Source organism: Myxine glutinosa, chromosome 4, assembly GCF_964187855.1.
Source record: "Myxine glutinosa chromosome 4, kmMyxGlut1.1, whole genome shotgun sequence".
NCBI classification, from domain to species: Eukaryota; Metazoa; Chordata; class Myxini; order Myxiniformes; family Myxinidae; genus Myxine; species Myxine glutinosa.
Genome location: NC_136264.1, coordinates 41,448,121 through 41,472,802, shown reverse-complemented (window position 1 = coordinate 41,472,802; position 24,682 = coordinate 41,448,121). Strand labels below are relative to the sequence as shown.

Below are 24,682 nucleotides of genomic sequence, written 5' to 3'. Positions count from 1 at the left end.
ATTCCTGCAGGGCCTTTATGGAGCGGGGACGCGGAAACGTGGTGATGGCCTCGACCTTGGTTGGCAGTGGCACGGCCCCGTTCTTGGTGATGTGGTGGCCCAAAAAATCAACGGCCGTCGTGCCGAAGTGTCATTTGGCCGGGTTGCCGATGAGGCCGTGCTCGCTGAGGCGCCCGAACAGTGTTCGGAGGTGGAGGAGGTGCTCGGCCCGGGACGTGCTGGCGACGAGGATGTCGTCCAGGTAAACGAAGAGGAACGGCAGGTCGCGCAGCACGCCGTCCATCAAGCGCTGGAACGCCTGAGCCGCGTTCTTGAGGCCGAACGGCATTCGCAGGAATTCGAATAAGCCGAACGATGTGATGACGGCCGTTTTTGGGACGTCGGCCGCCCTGACAGGTACCTGGTGATATCCCCGTATTAAATCGATCTTTGAAAAAATGACCCGTCCTGCCAAACGGGCGGAGAAGTCTTGGATGTGCGGGATCGGATACCTGTCGGGGGTAGTAGCGTCGTTAAGGCGGCGGTAGTCGCCACATGGGCGCCAGCCGCCCCCTGGTTTTGGGACGATGTGTAGTGGAAAAGCCCACGCGCTATCGGAGCGCCGCACGATGCCGAGGTGTTCCAAAGCGTCAAACTCGGCTTTGGCCACGGCGAGCTTGGCTGGATCGAGGCGGCGGGCTCTGGCGTAGACAGGCGGGCCCATGGTTGGTATGTGGTGCTCGATCCCATGTCGTACTGCGACGGCCGAAAACGTCGGCCGCGTGAGGGCCGGGAACTCCGTGAGCAGGCGAGCATACTCGTTCGCCGCCGGGAGGGCGCATGCCAGCTCGGTCGGGGCGGAGCTGCTCAATGTGCATGCCAGGGAGCTGAAGGTCTCGGCGTTGATGAGGCGACGCCGTTGGACGTCCACCAGCAGTCCGTGTGCGCAGAGGAAGTCGGCGCCTAGCAGAGCCATGGGCACGCTTGCGGTTACAAAAGTCCAATTAAAGCGTTGGCCGCCGAAGCAGAGGGTGACGTTGCGCGGGCCAAAGGTGCGGATGGCCGATCCATTGGCCGCAACCAAGGAGGGGCCGCAAACCGCGGACTTCCTGTCCTGATCGGAGGCGGGTATGACGCTCAGTTGGGCGCCGGTGTCACACAGGAAGCGCCGTCCGGACGCTTTGTCCGTGATGAAAAGTAAGTTGTCCGTGTGGCCGGCGCTCATGGCTGGTAATGAACGCCGGCCCGGCCGTTTCCCAGCTTGCCGAAGGTGCACGGGGGTCGGCATGTCCGGGCCTTCTGTCCGAACCTGGCATGATAATAACACCATGCCTGGTCAGGTGGAGGCTCCGGTTGTCGTGCTGGAGGTGGTCGGCGCGGCGTAGCGGCCACCAATTGCATCGGCAGTTCGGTCGTCGACCGTGCCGGGTGCTCGGGCGCCATGGGCGTTGCTTCGCACAGCGGTGGGCTCCAGGTCGCTGCTCCAAATGCGTTGGCCTGCCGCGGAGATCTTGTCGGCTTCCCTGGCGAGGGCGCAGGGATCCGTGATTGTCGTGCTTGCCAGGGCGAGGCGTACCGGGCTAGGCAGCTGACGGAGGAACAGCTCCCGGAACAGGAATGCCGGAGAGTGCTCGCCGAGCAGCAAAAGCATGTCGTCCATTCGCTCGGACGGGCGCGTGTCGCCGAGCTCGGGCAGGTCGAGCAGGCGCCGTGCGCGTTCCGCTGATGAGAGGGCGAAAGCATCGAGGAGGAGCTTTTTAATCGCGTCGTATTTGTCCTGCTGGCGGGCTCTCGAGGAGGCTCAGGGCGCGGGCCGCGGTGGCTGAGCTGAGTGCTGCTACCACATGGTGGAAGCGGGTGTCGTCGCCCGTGATGCCTCGCAGGGCGAACAGGGAGTCCGCCTGGGCGAACCAAACCGCCGCGTGAGCCTCCCAGAAGGTAGGCAGTTTGATGGCAACTGCCGTGTCCATGTCGGGTCACCAATGTAGGAGCTATGCTCCAACATAAATCGAAAGAATGGACGCGACAAAAAGCTGGAATTCGTCCGATTTTCTTTATTGTGTCAAATCAACTCGGGTACTCTGTAAAGCCCGTTTATCGGGCAGCAATATATATACTCATTATCCCGGAGCGTTTGCCCGGGAAAGGCGAGAGGGGGCGTGCCTGGGCGTCCTTGACGAGGCCTGACAAGTCGAGAGCGGGCATGCCCGGGCATGCCCGGGCGTCCCGGACGAGGCCTGGCAAGTCGAGAGCGGGCATGCCCGGGCGCGCCTGGGTGTCCCGGACGAGGCCTGGCAAGTCGAGAGCGGGCATGCCCGGGCGTCCTGGGCGAGCCCGGCATGGTGGTCGCCCCGCGTCCTCGGTAGTTGCAAGGCGATTGTGTATACCCAGCGGTAGCCGCTACAGTATCACCATTGTCTGCATCTCTGCCTTCTTCATATTAGTTCGGACCTCCAAGCTAAAATGTTTGGCCAATTTCCAGATGTCCGATTTTACTAACGCTCTGAACTGTGCTTCACTTGGGGTCACTGCAAACTTCTCTGCGTCAAACTCCATGGTGACTATTGTTAACACCTGTTAACCTTCACACAAGAACCCTGGTGTTGGGCTTGCGGCTAGGGTGCCAGCTTAGGATCCTAGGATCCTGGGTTTGAATCCCGGTCGATCGCTGAATTAACGCCAGGGGGGTTGACTCAGCCTGTCATCCTTCCGAGGTCGGCTAATTGAGTACCAGTTCACTGGTAATTCCCTGCTTGTCGTAAAAGGCGACAAAAAGGGTTGGCGGCAGGAAGGGCATCCGGCCGTAAAACATTGCTTCCAAAAGGGGACCAAAAAACAACAACAACCACGGTGCCCAAAAAAGGCCAACCCCCGCTAAGCGGGGAAAAATGGCCTCTAAAAGTTTTTTTTTCTTTTTTCTAACCTTCACACAAGAAATGTTTAAAAAAAAAAATTGTGTTTTTTTTTGGGGGGGGGGGGGGGGGGGGGGGAATTTGGGAATGTTGGAACAAGTTCCAAATTTGGGAATTCTGGGAATGTTAGGGAATTTTATATCCCGGACGCAGACACAATTTCGAGCCCACGAGTCAATTGGACGAGCCCCCAATTTCTGTTACGGGGTCCTCTGCAATCTCCTGGTCTCGGTAACCCCCGAACCCCGAGAGGAGCCCCGGCAGAAAGATATAGATGTTATTCCGTGTCGAAATCAATCACTACTGAAACCATCCATGAAATCCTCAAAGGAAACGATCCAAATCAAAAAGGAAACCACACCAATGGTTATCCAGAAAAGAATATATTAAAAATCACACGGGAATAATACAATACAATATAATACAATAAATATCTTAATAATAATAATAATTCATTTATTTTGTATAGCGCTTTTCATGAAGCCCAAAGGTGCTTTGACAGAGTGCAAAACATAATGCATAACAAAACATGAAAACAACAATTGCAAAAAGACAAGAATCAATAGGGAAATATTTAAAGCAAAAGGAGGGAGAAGGAGAAGTGATAGTCAGGGGTTAAATGCTGTGGGTTGAATGTTGAATGCAGTGCTGAACAGGTGGGTCTTGAGTGATGTTTTGAATGTGGTGAGTGAGGAGGAGTCTCTGATGGTGTGAGGTAGTGAGTTCCAGAGGGTGGGAGCAGCGATGGAGAAGGCCCTGTCCCCCCAGGATCTGAATTTGGTCCGGATGGGGGGGGGGTCAGGAGGTTGGTACCAGCAGAGCGGAGATTGCGGGTGGGAGTGTGTCTGGAGAGGAGGTCAGCCAGGTAGGATGGGGCCAGGTTATGGAGGGCTTTGTAGGTCAAGAGGAGGATTTTGTACTGGATTCTCTGGGAGATGGGGAGCCAGTGAAGCTTGTAAAGGACGGGGGTGATGTGGTCACGGGTCCGGGAATGGGTGAGTAGACGGGCAGCGGAGTTCTGAATGTATTGGAGTTTATTGGTGATTGTTGAGGGTGAACCATAGAGGAGGCTATTGCAGTAGTCCAGACGGTAGGTGATGAAGGCGTGGATGAGGGTTTCTGCAGCCGTGGAGGAGAGGGATGAGCGGAGACGGGCGATGTTTTTCAGGTGAAAGAAGGCTGTGTTTGTGATCTGTTTAGTGTATTTGTCGAAGGAGAGGGTTTGGTCAAAGATGACGCCAAGATTCCGGATGAGAGGGGAGGTGGATACTGGGATACCGTCGATGTTGAGGGCAAAGTTATGGGTGGATTTTGTGAGCGTTTTTGGGCCAATGATGATTATTTCAGGTTTATCACAGTTAAGTTTGAGGAAGTTGATTTGAAGCCAGGATTTTATTTCAGAGATGCAGTTTGTCAGGATAGAGTGGGTGTCGGTGGAGACAGACTTGGTGGAGATGAAAAGCTGGATGTCATCGGCGAAGCAGTGGAATTGGAGACCATGACGGCGGATCAAGTGACCGAGGGGGGACAGGTAAAGGATGAAGAGGAGGGGGCCAAGAACTGAACCTTGGGGGACACCTTGGGGGAGGGGAGCAGTGGGGGATTTGCAGTTATTGATGGAGATGAACTGGCGTCTGTCAGAGAGGTATGATTTAATCCAAGAGAGGGCCTCTAAAAATGGTACCTCTAAAAATCTTAAGATGGTACCACCTTAGGCTTATCTAGTAACGTAACCCCAACTCACGGCCCTCCCAGGAAATGGAACCGAGCCCTCCGCAATGTCTCTATACCCCTCCAAGGCGAAGTTGATGCGCTCCGGCGATCGTTGAACCAATGTCCGATCAAGAGCAACCGAGGCGTAGACGGCCGAAGCGACACAGAAGTCACATGGTCCAACACCCAGCACTCGCAGTAGAAAGGGAAATCTCCAAAGACGCGCGCGTACACATTTGCCGTTCAATCGGTGAACCGCAGGGCAATCTTCAAACGCCGCTTTATTGCACGGCCGTCCCCGGCAAACCACCGGAGGATAAGCCCACCTGACACGACAAAAACCTGTTCCGCTGAAGGTAGCGCGTGGGACGAAATGGCGGACGGCTCTCACTCGAGCCGCGGCCTTGAGGCGAAGATTCTCTGGAATTTCACCCTTGTACCTGGCTTCGCAGGCTTTTCCACAACTCCGGCGATAACACCGATGGCCCGAGATTCCTTGCAAGGACTCAAAGTTCCCTCGCCATGTACGCTCGACCAGGCTAGGTACGGAGCTTTTTCAGCACGCCTTTCCCTCCTCACGACTTCTTCTTCTTCCCTCTTTTCTCTTCCGGGTCATGATCCGATTTCCTGTCTCATTTTTATCATGAGCGCTTTTAACCTTTTAACCACATTATCCATTTCCCTTAAACAACAATACCCATAATACTTAGAGCCCACAATAATAATAATAACAGCAATAATAATAATACGTACCGAATCCATAACACATTTCAAAATTCACCCTTAAATGTGCATCTAACTCAGATTACCCATGCCAAATATTTTTCACATTTTACTAATCTCACCAAAGAAGGATGCTTCTCCATACACATGCCAGCCGAGCATGGCCCATATGCTCGGCTTGTTACAATCTCCAGATTCATCAATCCCATGTTTTTTTTTTCCAAGCCGAAATTCCACAAATCATAACGAAACATCTGTGGAAGATCATTCTCACACCATCACGTTCCACAGATGCCCCAATGGTTGTCCGGTGGGCTATAATCGATCCCTGTCCATGCGGATCGACCCGCGTCCATAGACCAGCACAGCATGGCAGGTCACCACATGTTGGCTGCCCCAGAGTCTCAGGTAGAGGCTGTCAGGCCGCATGCCTTGGCGGTCACCCCATCGGGCCCATGTTGGCCGTCCGCGATGCCGCCTCCAAAGCGTGACCCACATCACCTCCCCCAAGTGGTCCTCATATTACACCATCCTCGGTACCTGAGAAACCATCTCGGACCCCCTGGAGGTCTTCACCCCCAACAGGGTTCGGTGACCCTGCCGGCCTGAGACACCCGCTTGGGCTGTGCCCCAATGGACAAGGGACGCCACACTCCACCAGGCCTCCCGTGGGGCCCAGGTCGTACCATGACACCCGTGGTCGGACCCCACGTCCATATCTCACCAGCCCAGCCCCCCAGCTGGCTGGCATAACCAAATTTCTGAAGGGGCAACTTTTCCCTGAGGCCATCCCCAATGACCTCTCCTGGTCCGAATCCCGCAGCCCGGGGACCAACTCCCTCCATGGCTGTTCCAAATCACATTTCCATTTTCATTTAATTTTAAATTTCCTTTCAACAATTTTTATCTCCTGTGCCAAACCGCAGTTGCAGGTAACAACCCCCTCCTCAAGTTGTTCTGCTCCTCCCTGCAGCTGTTCCAAATTCCCCACGGAACCAAATCCTCCGAGGCTCTATTTCCCAATTCCTCTCCGTCCGAATCCAGCTCGGAGCCAAAGCACACCCCCTGCTGGGTATCCAGTTTCGGAGCCTCTGGTGCCCAATTGTTTTGCATGGTGAGGGTCCCCTTGGTCACTTCAACCTCCTCCTCGGACCGACTCACCTCAACCCTCAACCCCCACACTCCTTTGGGCCTGGTCAACCTCTACCTCAATGCTATTGTCCCAGGTCTCCAGCCGCTGTGTCACATAATTTACATTGTCATCACCAATCATTTCTGCCCCCCACAGGCCTTCCCCAATAAATACCCGGTCCGGTTTCGTTACCCGGACCCCCAATATCTTTACCCCCCTCAGCCAATTCAACCCCCTGTTGGTGTGTTGTGACATCCACTCGGCCCCAATAACCTTCCAGGCCTCTATGCGGCAAACATTCCCCGATTAAATTTTTACACTCCCCATCTACCTGCAGACACTCCCCATCCATCTCCAAATTTCCTCCCCAAACTTCCCCATTTACCTCCAATTCTGTTGCCATTCCCGGCTCCTGGGCCCCGTGCACATCAGTATGGGCTGCACCCTTTTCCATTCCCACCTTGAACTCCCCCCGATTTGCCTCCAATTCTGCCACCCTTGGCTTCTCCTGTGCCCCATGTGAATCATTCTTTTGTTCTTTCTTTATTTCATTCATTCGTTCACATGGGGTTCCCATTTTTTTAGTCTGGGCATCCAGATTGTCCTTAAATCTCCTCATTTCTCCCTTCAATTCCTTTTTCATTCCCCTCATTTCGTCCTTCAATTGTTCACTATCAGCCCTCATTCGCTCCTCCATTCCCTTCATGTTATCATTCTGTTGCTCACTCTGAGCATTAATTCCCCTCATTAATTTTTCATACATGGCCCGGAAATCCATAGGGTCCGTCTCAATAGCGGGGGAGGTTCCATTGCTATTCTCAATTCCCCCAACTACAGTCATGTGAAAAAGTAAGTACACCCCATGTAAAGTTTTGACTTTTTCAACATATTTCAACATACAGCTATTTGATCTTCATTTCAACAATATTGAGAGATAAAGGTGATATAATATAACAAATATCATGAAACATTTACATGTTGTAGTCCATTGTATAATTTAAATAAACATAAACGCAAATTTCGCATGTGGAAAAAGTAAGTACACTCCTACATTTATCACGACTTCAAATACCAAAAATTAGAAACAGGTGCACCAGCTTAGGTTCAAATGATTAGAACATCGTTATAGAGGATCTTGGAGGAACCTGTCTTATTTAAACCTCAGACATTAGTTTGGTTTGCTCTATGTTGTTGAAGTGTGCGGCATCACCATGCCTATGCAAAAGAGCTCTCTGAGGCCTTCAGAAAGAAGGTTAAAGATGCCTTCGAGTCTGTGAAGGGATTTAAAATGATCTCCAAACAATTTGAAATCAATCATTCGACTGTCCGGAAGATCATCTACAAGTGGAGAAGATTCCAAACAACTGCCAACTTGTTCAGGCCAGACCACCCCAGCAAGTTCAGCCCGAGAGCAGACCGCAAGATGCTGAAAGAAGTCTCAAAGAACCCCAGAATGTCATCACCAGACCTACAGGTAGCTCTTGCCACTGTTGATGTCAAAGTGCACGAGTCTACCATGAGAAAGAGGCTGCACAAATTTGACCTCCATGGGAGGTGTGCCAGTAGTAAACCTTTGCTGTCCAGAAAGAACAGCAGGGCAAGACTAAAGTTTGCCAATGAACACCAAGGCAAAGACCAGCACTTTTGGAACAATGTGCTCTGAACAGATGAGTCAAAGGTAGAGTTATTTGGCCACAGTACCAGAAGACATGTTTGGCGAAAACCTAAGACAGCATTTGACCACAAGAACCTGATACCAACTGTAAAGCATGGTGGTGGAAATATTATGGTTTGGGGCAGCTTTGCTGCATCAGGGCCTGGGCAGCTCACCATCATGGAATCCACGATGAATTCTTCATTGTACCAGAGGGTGCTTGAGGATAATGTGATGCCATCTGTCGGAAAGTTTAAGCTCAACCGAAGGTGGACCTTGCAACACCAGTAAATCCACAAAGGAATGGCTGAAAAGAAAGAAATGGAGGGTTCTGGAATGGCCAAGTCAAAGCCCGGATCTAAATCCCATCCAGATGTTGTGGGGGGCTTTGAAACGAGCTGTGCATGCAAGAAACCCCTCAAACATCGCACGGGTGAAAGAATTCTGCACGGAGTGGGCAAAAATTTCTCCCAGTCGATGTCAGAGACTGGTAGATAGTTATAAGAAACGCCAACTTGAGGTTGTTTCTGCCAAAGGGGGCAATACCACCTATTCGAGCCAAGGGTGTACTTACTTTTTCCACATGCGAAATTTGCATTTATGTTTATTTAAATTATGCAATGGACTACAAAATGTAAATGTTTCTTGATATTTGTTATATTATATCACCTTTATCTGTCAATAATGTTGAAATGAAGATCAAATATCTGTATGTTGAAATATGTTGAAAAAGTCAAAACTTTACATGGGGTGTACTTACTTTTTCACGTGACTGTATATTCGGTTCACTTCCAAGGCTCTCCGCACCTTCCATCCTTTCCCCCTCCATTGCATGTCCCTCCTCCATCCGTCAAGAGGAGGTTGCCTCCCGCACGTATTTTACCACAGAAAATTTTAAATTTAATGACGCACCGCTGGCGAGCGACACGCATGCCCAATCGACTATACGAATTTTTCGCCTCGACTATAAAAAAAATTCTTCCGAATTCTCCTCACTCTTGATCCCAGTTATACTGTAGGGTTCAATCCCACTCCTTGACAGCAGTTGTCGCGTGATTCCCCTTGGTTAATACCGGAAAATCACAGATAGCCATCGAGCTTACTTGAGGTGTTCAGGTCAATGGCGGATTTCTATGCAAGCGCAGGAGGAAGAAAGAAAAGAAGAAGAAGCGGCGAGATTTACCTCACGGTCCCGAGTGCAGGCGTCTTCAACCTGCGAAAAGTGACTCACAAACGAAGACGGAATTATGTAGAAAAATTAACGATTTATTATTCGGAACACGAGAACAATGGATGGGCCGGTAAAAACTAAACCCCTATAATGGAGCGCTCCCACACGGACTTCAAATGCAAGACAATGGAAGGATGAATAAAATAAACCGTTGTGCTTGTGGATGCGTCTTATCTCTGTCTCTAGACAGGTCGGTCAGGCTCCGTCCGACTTGGCTCTGGTGTTGGCGCGAAGCAGGCCTCCCCATGCCCCTGTTCACCAGGCTTTGATGCGCCCTTGTTCACGCTCCGTCAGGCCTCACCGAGCGCCTCGCTCGCATCGGTCTCTCACGCTCCAGCAGCAAGCTTTGCTTGCACGTGAACGCCAGGGAGGAGAATTGACGGCACTCCAATGTTTCCCCAATGTCCCTCATAACGCAGGCAATTTGCGGATCGCAAAGGAAACTCGGGGCAGGCAGGAAGTCCAAGAACGAGAGAGAAAGGCAAGGGCAGAAGGGAGGTCCAGGCAGGAAGGAAGCCAAAATGGGAAGAGAAAATGTTGACCAGTCAGTGGTTTTACCGGCCATAGTGTGACGTCAGCGTTATCTCCACCAATGGCCGCATCACTTCTATCTTCCTTCCACCGATCCGTGGCCAGCTTCTTACCCCATGGTGTGATCTTCCCATCAAAACCCTTTTGACCAATCACGCACGAAGTGGGCATGGCCTCAGCCTGCCTTGCACGATGTGTGTTGCTATACCAGGTGGTGATGTGGCTGGCTGGGGCCCCATCGGCGGTGCCCCGAACTGTCTTCCTGCTTGTTCTTCCTGTAAGTCTTATTGTGGTGGAGGGGATTTAGTTAATCTGGGGCTCTAATGGGGCTAACTAATGTATGTGATGTGTTGCCATATGGGACAAATGGGTGATCACAGAGGGGACGACACACCAGGGAATTAGCATAAACCCTAGAACTAGAACTTTGAATGGTTCGGTGGATGTGCGGAGTATCGTTGAGAGAGAGGAAGACAAATGATGAATTGCGAAAAATGATGGGAATATTCCCAAATATTCCTACAGGTCGCACAAGATCTGCCAGCAACCCTCTGATGGTTAAACTGCCGAAATCTCGGCTCTCTGCTCACTTTCACTCTTTCATTCCTCTTTTCTCCCGCCTCTGGAACAAACTCCCTCACTCCCTTCAATCCCACTCCTCCCTCCAGGTCTTTAAAACAGCTGTTCACCACCATCTCTTATCTTCCCCCATCCAAAACCTTGATCTTTTCTACCCCCGCTAATTCACCCCAGATCCACCTTGTTTGAAATTCCAACTTCTTTCCTGGAAGTCCTGGCAGTGTCCATATGTTTTATACCTCTCCCACCCCCCCCCCCCTTCCTATGCCCCCTCCCAAAGCCCTCGCCCTCTCTCAGATCTCTCGATGTCTCCATGTCTCTCGGTCCCTGCTCTCAAATGTTGTGTTTGTGTTCTTCCCCGTCTCTCCCCATCTTGTCTACCGCTCCCGATGTTATATGTTTTATGTGTCGGTTTGTCTTTCTGTGTGATTAATGTTCGCTCTTTCACGAGCCTCGATCTTATATCCAAAAAAAAAACAAACATCTATTTAACATGCCCCATTCCTCGTAATGGGGACGAAGATACACCTTAATCCGAACAAACCGCCTAAACAGAACTTATTACAGGTGAGGCTCTCTTGCACGACAATCGAAGCATGATACATATGCAGATCTACCCAGATCTATATATCCCACTATCCCCACCGACATAACAATATATATTTGAACCTTGTGCTGGTTAAATGTATGATGTTTGTGAGTGCTAGATCAATGAAATGAAATTGCGAATGCAAAAGAATGGGACATTGCGCATGTGCTCATTAGGGGTAACTTGTTGATAAATGATGTTGGTTTATGCAGTTTAAACATGAAAGAATTGAACACTGTTCATGTAACTTCTCTTTAACACTGATTAATAAAGCAATTAAAAAAAATTCACATTAGGCTCAAAGAGGAGTTTGTACATGTATCACTTGCAGGACAAAGACATTAGTAGACACCAACATATTTTGACATAGGGCTGACAGGATGGCTTAAACATACGCACACTCTGTCTCTAAGCCATCCAGCCTGGGTTTGAATCCCGATCCAGTTATGATTTGCCATCGTGGTGTTTCACGGGGAAGGTGAGGCATAAATTGCATGCCACCCCACACCCCTGTCAACCTCACAATAACGTGGGAATAATTGTGGCAGTTAAAGAATAAGGAGTCCATACTTTGACATGAATTACATGAGGAGACAATGGACTCTTAATGTAGAAAAAAAATAACAGACATTGTATGTGGGATTATATCCTGGATTCTCTGCATCATGGGTTTGGGGTTCTGGTGGGAAAATGAACAAGTGATCTTTTTTGGTGTTCTCATCTGACTTCCTGGTTCGTGATATTGAAGACATTTTGTTGTTAAAAGGTGGTGGTAGACTTCACCTCAATGGCATATGTTTACCTGTGAGTTAATGCACACCTCACAATTAAAACTACATGGTATTTATAGCATACTTACCCCATGCAGTAAACTTGATACGTCTACTCTTCTGTTTTTTTAAGGGTTTTTTTTTCCTTGATCCAATAGGACATCATAAATTATGACATTTTGACCGATGACATCATAAATTTACATTCTCCAATATAATAGTTGGGTAGATCACACTCAATAAATTTCAGACTAATCGGACTAAGCATTGTACTTGTCGAATTATGACGTCATAATTAAGGCACCGATGATGTTAGTCATTGTTATTAAGTCATTGTTAACAACATTTATTCCCCATGCAGAGGCAGAGTTCTTTAAAATTAGGCACGTTTAATTTTTTTCTATGGAGCGGTTTTGGAGATATAGAGGTGCACTGTTTTTCGGTTTTTCCAAGATGGCGCCTGTACCATGTGACATATGACGTCATTAAAAAAATTCTACAAGAGCAGGTGATCCAATGGTGAAAATTCTGTGTCCATTGGACCAACAGTTGCAAAGAGAAAAAAAAAATCATACTGATTGGATCACCGGTGGAGTTTGGGGAGCGGAAGGGGGAGGGGGGGCAATGACCCCACCTTAATTTTATTGAGTAGATTACAATTAAGATAAAAATTGTTGCCTTGCTCACTGATGTCTTGCTCATTGTTACCTTGCTCATTGTTACCTTGCTCATTGTTACCTTGTTCATTGTTGCCTTGCTCATTGTTACCTTGCTCACTGATGTCTTGCTCTTTGTTGCCTTGCTCATTGTTACCTTGCTCATTGTTACCTTGCTCCTTGTTGCCTTGCTCATTGTTGCCTTGTTCATTGCTGCCTTGCTCACTGATGTCTTGCTCATTGTGGCGTTGCTCATTGTTACCTTGTTCATTGTTACCTTGCTCATTGTTACTTTGCTCATTGTTGCCTTGTTCATTGTTGCCTTGTTCATTGTTGCCTTGTTCATTGTTGCCCTGTTCATTGCATTGCTCATTGCTGCCTTGTTTATTGTTGCCTTGTTCATTGTTGCCTTGTCCATTGTTGCCTTGCTCATTGTTGCCTTGTCCATTGTTGCCTTGTTCATTGTTGCCTTGTTCATTGTTGCCTTGTTCATTGTTGCCTTGTTCATTGTTGCCTTGTTCATTGTTGCCCTGTTCATTGCATTGCTCATTGCTGCCTTGTTTATTGTTGCCTTGTTCATTGTTGCCTTGTCCATTGTTGCCTTGCTCATTGTTGTCTTGCTCATTGTTGTCTTGCTCATTGCTGCCTTTGCTCATTGCTGCCTTGCTCATTGTTGCCTTGTTCATTGTTGCCTTGTTCATTGTTGCCTTGTTCATTGTTGCCGTGTTCATTGTTGCCCTGTTCATTGCATTGCTCATTGCTGCCTTGTTTATTGTTGCCTTGTTCATTGTTGCCTTGCTCATTGTTGTCTTGCTCATTGTTGTCTTGCTCATTGTCGTCTTGCTCATTGTCGCCTTGCCCATTGTCGCCTTGCTCATTGTCGCCTTGCTCATTGTCGCCTTGTTCATTGTTGCCTTGTTCATTGTTGCCTTGTTCATTGTTGCCTTGTTCATTGTTGCCCTGTTCATTGCCTTGCTCATTGCTGCCTTGTTCATTGTTGCCTTGTTCATTGTTGCCCTGTTCATTGCCTTGCTCATTGTTGCCTTGTTCATTGTTGCCCTGTTCATTGTTGCCTTGCTCATCATTGCCTTGCTCATCGTTGCCTTGCTCATTGTTGCCTTGTTTATTGTTGCCTTGTTCATTGTTGCCTTGATCATTGTTGCCTTGGTCACTGATGTCTTGCTCATTGGCGTCTTGCTAATTGTTGACTTGGTCACTGATGTCTTGCTCATTGTAGTCTTGCTCATCATTGCCTTGCTCATCGTTGCCTTGCTCATTGTTGCCTTGTTTATTGTTGCCTTGCTCATTTTTGCCTTGTTCATTGTCGCCCTGTTCATTGTTGCCTTGCTCATCATTGCCTTGTTCATTGTTGCCCTGTTCATTGCCTTGCTCATTGTTGCCTTGCTCATTGTTGCCTTGTTTATTGTTGCCTTGTTCATTGTTGCCTTGTTCATTGTTGCCTTGTTCATTGTTGCCTTGCTCATTGTTGCCTTGCTCATCGTTGCCTTGCTCATTGTTGCCTTGTTTATTGTTGCCTTGTTCATTGTTGCCTTGTTCATTGTTGCCTTGCTCATTGTTGCCTGGCTCATTGTCGTCTTGCTCATTCTTGCCTTGCTCATTGTTACCTTGTTCATTGTTGCCTTGTTTATTGTTGCCTTGTTCATTGGTGCCTTGTTCATTGTTGCCTTGTTCATTGTTGCCTTGTTCATTGTTGCCTTGTTCATTGTTGCCTTGCTCACTGATGTCTTGCTCATTGTTGCCTTGCTCATTGTTGCCTTGATCATTGTTGCCTTGGTCACTGATGTCTTGCTAATTGGCATCTTGCTCATTGGCGTCTTGCTAATTGTTGACTTGGTCACTGATGTCTTGCTCATTGTTGTCTTTCTCATTGTTGCCTTGGTCACTGATGTTTTACTCATTGTTGCCTTGTTCATTGTTGCCTTGTTCATTGATAAATCTGAAATAATCATCATTGGCCCAAAAACGCTCACAAAATCCACCCATAACTTTGAACTCAACATCGTCGGTATCCCAGTATCCACCTCCCCTCTCATCCGGAATCTTGGCGTCATCTTTGACCAAACCCTCTCCTTCGACAAATACACTAAACAGATCACAAAGACAGCCTTCTTTCACCTGAAAAACATCGCCCGTCTCCGCTCATCCCTCTACTCCACGGCTGCAGAAACCCTCATCCATGCCTTCATCACCTCCCGTCTGGACTACTGCAATAGCCTCCTCTATGGTTCACCCTCAACAATCACCAATAAACTCCAATACATTCAGAACTCCGCTGCCCGTCTACTCACCCATTCCCGGACCCGTGACCACATCAGCCCTGTCCTTTACAAGCTTCACTGGCTCCCCATCTCTCAGAGAATCCAGTACAAAATCCTCCTCTTGACCTACAAAGCCCTCCATAACCTGGCCCCATCCTACCTGGCTGACCTCCTCTCCAGACACACTCCCACCCGCAACCTCCGCTCTGCTGGTACCACCCTCCTGACCCCCCCCCCCCCCCCATCCAGACCAAATTCAGATCCTGGGGTGACAAGGCCTTCTCCATCGCTGCTCCCACCCTCTGGAACTCACTACCTCACACCATCAGAGACTCCTCCTCACTCACCACATTCAAAACATCACTCAAGACCCACCTGTTCAGCACTGCATTCAACATTCAACCCACAGCATTTAACCCCTGACTATCACTTCTCCTTCTCCCTCCTTTTGCTTTAAATATTTCCCTATTGATTCTTGTCTTTTTGCAATTGTTGTTTTCATGTTTTGTTATGCATTATGTTTTGCACTCTGTCAAAGTGCCTTTGGGCTTCATGAAAAGTGCTATACAAAATAAATGAATTATTATTATTATTATTGTTGCTTGCCTTGTTGATTGTTGCCTTGCTCATTGTTGCCTTGTTCATTGTTGCCTTGTTCATTGTTGCCTTGTTCATTGTTGCCTTGTTCATTGTTGCCTTGATCATTGTTGCCTTGGTAACTGATGTCTTGCTCATTGGCGTCTTGCTAATTGTTGACTTGGTCACTGATGTCTTGCTCATTGTCATCTTGCTCATTGTTGCCTTGGTCACTGATGTTTTACTCATTGTTGCCTTGCTCATTTTTGCCTTGTTCATTGTTGCCCTGTTCATTGTTGCCTTGCTCATCATTGCCTTGCTCAGCGTTGCCTTGCTCATTGCTACCTTGTTTATTGTTGCCTTGCTCATCATTGCCTTGCTCATCGTTGCCTTGCTCATTGTTGCCGAGCTCATTGTCGTCTTGCTCATTCTTGCCTTGCTCATTGTTACCTTGTTCATTGTTTCCTTGTTCATTGTTGCCTTGCTCATTGTTGCCTTGTTCATTATTGCCTTCTTCATTGTTGCCTTGTTCATTGTAGCCCTGTTCATTGCCTTGCTCATTGTTGCCTTGTTCATTGTTGCCCTGTTCATAGCCTTGTTTAGTGTTGCCTTGTTCATTGTTGCCTTGCTCATTGTTGCCTTGCTCATTGTTGCCTTGTTCATTGTTGCCTTGCTCCTTGTTGCCTTGTTCATTGTTGCCTGGCTCATTGTCGTCTTGCTCATTGTTGCCTTGCTCATTGTCGTCTTGTTCATTGTCATCTTGTTCATTGTTGCCTTGCTCATTGTTTACTTTTTCATTGTTGCCTTGTTCATTGTTGCCCTGTTCATTGCCTTGCTCATTGTTGCTTTGTTCATTGTTGCCTTGTTCATTGTTGCTTTGTTCATTGTTGCCTTGTTCATTGTTGCCTTGTTCATTGTTGTCTTGTTTTTTGTTGCCTTGATCATTGTTGCCTTGCTCATTGTTATCTTGTTCATTGTTGCCTTGTTCATTGTTGCCTTGCTCATTGTTGCCTTGTTCATTGTTGCCCTGTTCATTGCCTTGCTCATTGTTGCTTTGTTCATTGTTGCCTTGTTCATTGTTGCCTTGTTCATTGTTGCCTTGTTCATTGTTGCCTTGATCATTGTTGCCTTGATCATTGTTGCCTTGGTCACTGATGTCTTGCTCATTGTTGCCTTGCTCATTGTCGTTTTGCTCATTGTTGCCTTGCTCATTGTTGCCTTGTTCATTGTTGCCCTGTTCATTGCCCTGCTCATTGTTGTTTTGTTCATTGTTGCCTTGTTCATTGTTGCCTTGTTCATTGTTGCCTTGATCATTGTTGCCTTGGTCAATGATGTCTTGCTCATTGGCGTCTTGCTAATTGTTGACTTGGTCACTGATGTCTTGCTCATTGTCGTCTTGCTCATTGTTGCCTTGGTCACTGATGTTTTACTCATTGTTGCCTTGCTCATTGTTGCCTTGTTCATTGTTGCCTTGTTCATTGTTGCCCTGTTCATTGTTGCCCTGTTCATTTTTGCCCTGTTCATTGTTGCCTTGCTCATCATTGCCTTGCTCATCGTTGCCTTGCTCATTGTTGCCTTGTTTATTGTTGCCTTGCTCATTGTTTCCTTGCTCATTGTTGCCTTGTTCATTGTTGCCCTGTTCATTGTTGCCTTGTTCATTGTTGCCTTGTTCATTGTTGCCTTGTTCATTGTTGCCTTGTTCATTGTTGCCTTGTTCATTGTTGTTCATTGTTGCTTGCCTTGTTCATTGTTGCCTTGCTCATTGTTGCCTTGTTCATTGTTGCCTTGTTCATTGTTGCCTTGTTCATTGTTGCTTGCCTTGTTCATTGTTGCTTGCCTTGCTCATTGTTGCCTTGCTCATTGTTGCCTTGCTCATTGTTGCCTTGCTCATTGTTGCCTTGTTCATTGTTGCCTTGATCATTGTTGCCTTGGCAACTGATGTCTTGCTCATTGGCGTCTTGCTAATTGTTGACTTGGTCACTGATGTCTTGCTCATTGTCATCTTGCTCATTGTTGCCTTGGTCACTGATGTTTTACTCATTGTTGCCTTGCTCATTTTTGCCTTGTTCATTGTTGCCCTGTTCATTGTTGCCTTGCTCATCGTTGCCTTGCTCATCGTTGCCTTGATCATTGTTGCCTTGTTTATTGTTGCCTTGTTCATTGTTTCCTTGTTCATTGTTGCCTTGCTCATTATTGCCTTGTTTATTGTTGCCTTGTTCATTGTTGCCCTGTTCATTGCCTTGCTCATTGTTGCCTTGTTTATTGTTGCCTTGTTCATTGTTGCCTTGTTCATTGTTGCCTTGTTCATTGTTGCCTTGCTCATCGTTGCCTTGCTTATTGTTGCCTTGTTTATTGTTGCCTTGTTCATTGTTGCCTTGTTCATTGTTGCCTTGCTCATTGTTGCCTGGCTCATTGTCGTCTTGCTCATTCTTGCCTTGCTCATTGGTACCTTGTTCATTGTTGCTTTGTTTATTGTTGCCTTGTTCATTGTTGCCTTATTCATTGTTGCCTTGCTCATTGTTGCCTTGTTCATTGTTGCCTTGTTCATTGTTTCCTTGCTCACTGATGTCTTGCTCACTGATGTCTTGCTCATTGTTGCCTTGCTCATTGTTGCCTTGGTCACTGATGTCTTGCTAATTGGCATCTTGCTCATTGGCGTCTTGCTAATTGTTGACTTGGTCACTGATGTCTTGCTCATTGTTGTCTTTCTCATTGTTGCCTTGGTCACTGATGTTTTACTCATTGTTGCCTTGCTCATTTTTGCCTTGTTCATTGTTGCCCTGTTCATTGTTGCCTTGCTCATCATTGCCTTGTTCATTGTTGCCTTGCTCATTGCTACCTTGTTTATTGTGGCCTTGTTCATTGTTGCCTTGTTCATTGTTGCCTTGTTCATTGTTGCCTTGTTCATTGTTGCCTTGCTCATTGTTGCCTGGCTCATTGTCGTCTTGCTCATTCTTGCCTTGCTCATTGGTACCTTGTTCATTGTTGCCTTGTTTATTGTTGCCTTGTTCATTGTTGCCTTATTCATTGTTGCCTTGTTCATTGTTGCCTTGTTCATTGTTGCCTTGCTCATTGTTACCTTGCTCATTGTTACCTTGCTCATTGTTACCTTGTTCATTGTTGCCTTGCTCATTGTTACCTTGCTCACTGATGTGACGCCGGGCCACGGCCGGGCTCTTTGTTGCCTTGCTCATTGTTGCCTTGTTTATTGTTGCCTTGTTCATTGTTGCCTTGCTCATTGTTGCCTTGTTCATTGTTGCCTTGCTCCTTGTTGCCTTGTTCATTGTTGCCTGGCTCATTGTTGTCTTGCTCATTGTTGCCTGGCTCATTGTCGTCTTGTTCATTGTCGTCTTGTTCATTGTTGCCTTGCTCATTGTTGCCTTGTTCATTGTTGCCTTGTTCATTGTTGCCCTGTTTATTGCCTTGCTCATTGTTGCTTTGTTCATTGTTTCCTTGCTCATTGTTGCCTTGTTCATTGTTGCCTTGTTCATTGTTGCTTTGTTCATTGTTGCCTTGTTCATTGTTGCCTTGTTCATTGTTGCCTTGTTCATTGTTGCCTTGTTCATTGTTGCCTTGATCATTGTTGCCTTGCTCATTGTTACCTTGTTCATTGTTGCCTTGTTCATTGTTGCCATGCTCATTGTTGCCTTGGTCATTGTTGCCTTGTTCATTGTTGCCCTGTTAATTGTTGCCTTGCTCATCATTGCCTTGCTCATCGTTGCCTTGCTCATTGCTACCTTGTTTATTGTTGCCTTGCTCATCATTGCCTTGCTCATCGTTGCCTTGCTCATTGTTGCCTTGTTTATTGTTGCCTTGTTCGTTGTTGCCTTGCTCATTGTTGCCTTGCTCATTGTTGCCTTGGTCATTGTTGCCTTGTTCATTGTTGCCCTGTTCATTGTTGCCTTGTTCATTGTTGCCTTGTTCATTGTTGCCTTGCTCATTGTTGCCTTGGTCATTGTTGCCTTGTTCATTGTTGCCCTGTTCATTGTTGCCTTGCTCATCATTGCCTTGCTCATCGTTGCCTTGCTCATTACTACCTTGTTTATTGTTGCCTTGCTCATCATTGCCTTGCTCATCGTTGCCTTGCTCATCGTTGCCTTGCTCATTGTTGCCTTGTTTATTGTTGCCTTGTTCATTGTTGCCTTGCTCATTGTTGCCTAGCTCATTGTCGAAGACTGAAGCTGAAAGGCACCTGGTTTTTTAGTAACACGTCTTCGGTTAGTGCTGGTGTTGCTTTCTATATATCTGCACATCTTCCCGTCTCCTCTCTTGTTTTTAAAGAAATTGTACCGGGATATCTCGCTTCCATTGAATTTTTATATCACCACCAGCAGATGGTAATTGTCAATGTTTATGCCCCAAGTGACAGCACAGCCAGGATGGCTTTCTTCACCGAATCCTTTACCTTCCTTAATCATCTTGCCCCTGATACCCTTTTGTGCTTAGGTGGTGATTTTAATTGCACATTAGACCCAGCCAAAGATCGGAACAGCCCTGAACCCCATCCAGCTAGTGCTTGGCCTCTGTCTACGCTTCTGTCTCGGAACGACCTTGGTGATGTTTGGCGACTGCAGCACGGGAACAGTCAACAATTTACTTGGTGTCGTTGCCTGCTAAACAACTTGTCGCTTGCAAGGCTTGATAAATTTTATATCAGCCTCTCCTTTATAAACCTTGTTCGTTTTACTGATATTACTCCTTCCGGGTTTTCTGACCATTTTTTAATTAAAATGCGTCTTTCTTTCCCTAGCCCTCAGAGACATACTTCTCATTGGTCTTTTAATATTTCTCTTTTAAATGATCCCTTTTTTAAACTATCCTTTAAAAATTTCTGGCTTCGGATTCTAGAATCGCGGAATGATTTCACCAATCTTTGCCTATGGTGGGATTATGTAAAGGCACAAATCCGAGTCTTCTCCCAGTAATACAGTAATAATGTTATATGCAAAGTTTACACATGCAAAGCAAGCCAGGATATGCATTTTAAAGAAAGAAATTCTTGACCTGCAGGAAAACGCGACTAACATTGATGAGGAGGTACGATGCCATCGGCTTCATGAGAAACAAGCCCTACTGAATGTTTTAACTAAAGATGATGCTCTCGGGGCGCTAACACGACTTCGAGTAAAAGGTTTATCTACCTCAGAAACGTGTTGTAAAGATTTCTTTAGCTTTGAAAAAGCCGCAAAATCTAATAGATTGTTGCTAAGCTTACGTTCAAGTGACGGACAAATTATTGAGGAGAATGCTCAGTTGAAGTGTCTTATCAGAGACTTCTTTAAGAACGTTTTTACTGCAAACGAAAGTAATGATCAAGAAATGTTTGATTTTACCCAAAATCTACCACGATTACAAGAATCACAGCAGCGCTCTCTAGAACAAGATTTTACAGTGGGTGAACTTTTAACAGCTCTTAATAGCCTTAATGATAATAAAGCGCCTGGCTTTGATGGCTTACCCATGGAATTTTATAAAGCATTCTGGGACTTGCTCGGTCCGACACTTTTAGATGTTTTTAAGTATAGTTCACAAGAGGGTGTGTTACCTCTAAGTTGTCGCCGTGCAATTGTGTGCCTTATCCCAAAGAAAGGAGACTTACAGTCTTTACAAAATTGGTGGCCTATCTCTCTGCTTTGTGTGGATTACAAAATTCTTTCCAAAGTCCTTGTAAACCGCATAAAGCCCCTGCTTAGTTTTTTAATACATTTTGATCAATCCTTTTGTATTTTTAATCGGTCGATTCATGACAATATTTTTTTAATTCGGGACTTGTGGGATGTCTGTGCTGCACAAAAACAGAATGCTGGCCTAGTTTTACTTGACCAGGAGAAAGCATTTGACACTATTAGCCATGAATATGTTTTTCATACCCTAAAACAGTTTGGTTTTGGGGCAGCCTTTATTTCTCACGTTTCATTGCTGTACAATCATGTTTTTAGCATCATTAAAGTCATCAACAGTTTATGTGCACCACTAACGGTTGAAAGAGGAGTCCGCCAAGGGTGTCCTTTATCGGGCATTCTCTACTCCCTCTGCATTGAACCTCTACTAATCCGCCTTCGTGCTAGTTTACCAGGTTTTCCTGTGTTGCCAACTGAAAGGCCAATTGTCACCTCAGCACATGCTGATGATGTGTGTGTTGTGGTGCGTAGCAGTGATGATGTCACCATGCTACTAAATAATCTGGAAAATGTTTCCTCGGCATGTACAACTGCAATCAATTGGAACAAATGCAAAGCTTTATGGATTGGCCATCCCCCCGCTGTTGGTTTGCCTTGTCTTCCCAGAGGCCTGCAGTGGGAGAAGGAAGGCATCCTTTATCTGGATGTGTACATTGGCACTCCAGCGTTCATTACAAATAACTGGGTTAACACAGTTAATGAAATTGATAATAGGCTAGAGAAGTGGAGAGGAATATTATCTACATTGTCGTACAGAGGACGTGCCCTAGTGATTAACAATGTAGTGGCTTCCTTGTGGCATAAGATGATTGCTTTGCACCCTCCTGAAGCACTGCTGCTGACACTCCAGAAACACCTACTGGATTTCTTCTGGGGTGGCAAGCATTGGGTCAAGCCTGAAGTCCTCTACCTTCCATTGGCAGAAGGTGGCCATGGCCTCATTGACATTGTCAGCCGACTAATGGCTTTTCGAGTCGCCACTGTTCACCGTTTTCTTTTTTTCACTTCACTGCCGTGGCGGCTCACTGCCAACTACCTGTTGAAAATGGCTGGCATGCTAGATTTCAACAAGGAACTTTTTCTCATGGACCTGCAATATGTTGACATCTCCCCATTGCCTCCTTTCTACCAAGACCTGCTGCAAGCCTGGCAGCCTCTCGTGGTGCACCGAGATATGGCTCATTACAACACCACCAACTTCCTCGATGAGCCTATCTTTTACAATGCACTCTTTCCCAACATACTTCGATCACGTGCCTTTGTGCAATGTTTCACAAGTTCTGGTGTGCATGTCATACGAGACCTGCGGGATAACCGGAATGAAACTTGGCACTCAGCACGACATATTGCAACCGCTGTTGGAATGCGCTCTGTAATAGCTGTCTCCCAGCTCATTCAAGAAGTGCTGCATACCTTCAGAGGACTGGGTCTTCATTTTGATGCCAACAACAGTGACCCTGCAATGCATGTTCTCTCCCTTCATCAGGTGCAAATATCATCGGCTGCATTAACAGAATCTGTGTGCCTGTCTTCCTCTCCACTTCCTAGCGCTGAAAAAAGTGCCTGTACCACCTCTGTGTTGCCATTCGGCATCCTTACGTATGCAAGGATAGGTTTGGATCCCGATGGACAGGGATGTTACCGCCGGCCCCCCCCCCCCCCCTTGCCCACAATGGGCCACCATGTATGCTCCACCAATTGTAAAACGGACTGGTGATATCTCTTGGAGAATTGTACATATAATTTTACCTACCAATGTTTTATTACACCGTTTTAGTGTTTTAAATTCTATTTCATGCCCCTTTTGTATGGCCTCTGAAGATTTACATCATGCCTATGTTGACTGTGCAAGGCTGACCCCACTTTTTATTTTGTTGTCACAATTGTGCTGCCATATGAATGTTTATTTTTCTTTACGTATGTTTATTTTTGGTTTGCCATTGAATCCTAATAATGCTGCCGTATCTATGCTCACCATTTTTTTAATAGCTGAAGGGAAGCCAGGAATTTATAAAACAAGGAAAGCTAAACTTCTTGCCAACCCTGATGCTGGCTACAATGTTTTAACAGTTTTTAAGGCCCTTACCATGGCCAGGCTACGTGCAGAGTTTTATTTTCACCAAAACGTAAATAATTTAGATCTTTTTAAGCAACAATGGTGTTACAAGAACGCACTGTGTAAAGTAGTCAACAATGATCTCACCTTTTCTTTTTAAATGTGCACTTGTATTATTTCATGCTTCATTATTTTAACTTCCTTTTATGATTGCTGTTTGTTGGAAAAGTCTAGCTGTTGTTTTCTATCCTTGCTTAAATAAAGGTATACAAAAGTCAAAGTCTCTCTCTCTCTCTCTCTCTCTCTCTCTCTCTCTCTCTCTCTCTCTCTTTCTCTTTCTCTTTCTCTTTCTCTTTCTCTTTCTCTTTCTCTTTCTCTTTCTCTTTCTCTTTCTCTTTCTCCCTCTTCCTCTTTCATTTTCTCCATCACTCTTCCTCCCCCACTCTCACTCTTTCTCCCCCTCGGTCCACCACCCTCTCTCTCTCCCTCTCTTGTTTCCTTCTCTCTCCCTTCTGTCTCTGTCCCCCTCATTCTCTTCTCTCCCTTCTCCTTATCCTCTCCCACCTCCCTCACTCCCCTTCCTTCTTGCCCCTCCTCCTCACTCTCGCCTTATCACGATCTCCCCTCCCTCTTCCCGAGCCCTTCTTCCTCTCTCCCCATCCCCCCCTCTCTTATCCGTCTCACTCACCTCCTCTCTCTGTCTCACTCACCTCCTCTCTCTGTCTCACTCACCTCCTCTCTCTGTCCTTCTCCCTCCTCCATCTCTCTGTCCCCTTTCTCTCTTGCGTCCTTTCTCTCTCAGTCCCCCCCCCCCCCCTTTGTTTCTCTCTCTCATTCTCTCTCTCACTCTCTCTCTCTCTCTCTCTCTCTCTCATTCTCTCTCACTCTCTCTCTCTCTCTTTCTCTTTCTCTTTCTCTCTCTCACTCTCACTCTCACTCTCACTCTCACTCTCACTCTCTCTCTCTCTCTCTCTCTCTCTCTCTCTCTCTCTCACTCTTTCTCTCTCACTCTTTCTCTCTCACGCTCTCTCACTCTCTCTAACTCTCTCTCTCTCCCGCTCTCTCATATTTCTCCACCCCATCTCTCTCTGTATCTTTATCTCAACCTTTTCCCCTCTCCCTCTCGTTCCCCTCTCCTTGTTCCCCTCTCCTCTCCTCTCGTTCCCCTCGCGTCGTTCCCCTCGCCTCTCCTCCTCGTTCCCCGTTCCCCTCTCCTCTCGTTCCCCTCTCCTCTCTCTCAACCCTTTTCCCTCTCGTTCTCATGATGTGAGAAGTCGTTTTGTTTTGCTCTATCCTTATTTTTCACTCTCCCTTCTATCATATTATCATTCTGTCCTTTGATTTATCATTCATTCTTTTTCCACCCTTCCTCCTCGATTAAGTTTGTTCATCTCTCTCCAATATCGTGTTTTTATATTTTGTGGTCTTCCTCCGTTCGTCGTTTTATTTTCTACCCTTTGTTCCCTTTTCCTTTATAATGGCTGTAATATCAATGTTTGGATCATTTATAAAAAATTTATTTGCTGAAATGTAATGCCATGATTATTTTACTCTTTCACAATCTGCATTGTTGTGCCATGTGCTGAAGTTAGAGTTAATGTGTTGAATATTTGTTTTGACT

The 24,682-nt window shown here is 46.6% G+C and overlaps 1 protein-coding gene across 7 annotated transcripts in view; it reads left to right on the top strand.

Moving 5' to 3' along the window:
- The window catches only part of LOC137424604 (calmodulin-binding transcription activator 2), an 884,665-nt gene that overhangs the window by 445,489 nt on the left and 414,494 nt on the right, over positions 1-24,682 (top strand). The gene's annotated exons all lie outside the window — the stretch shown is intronic.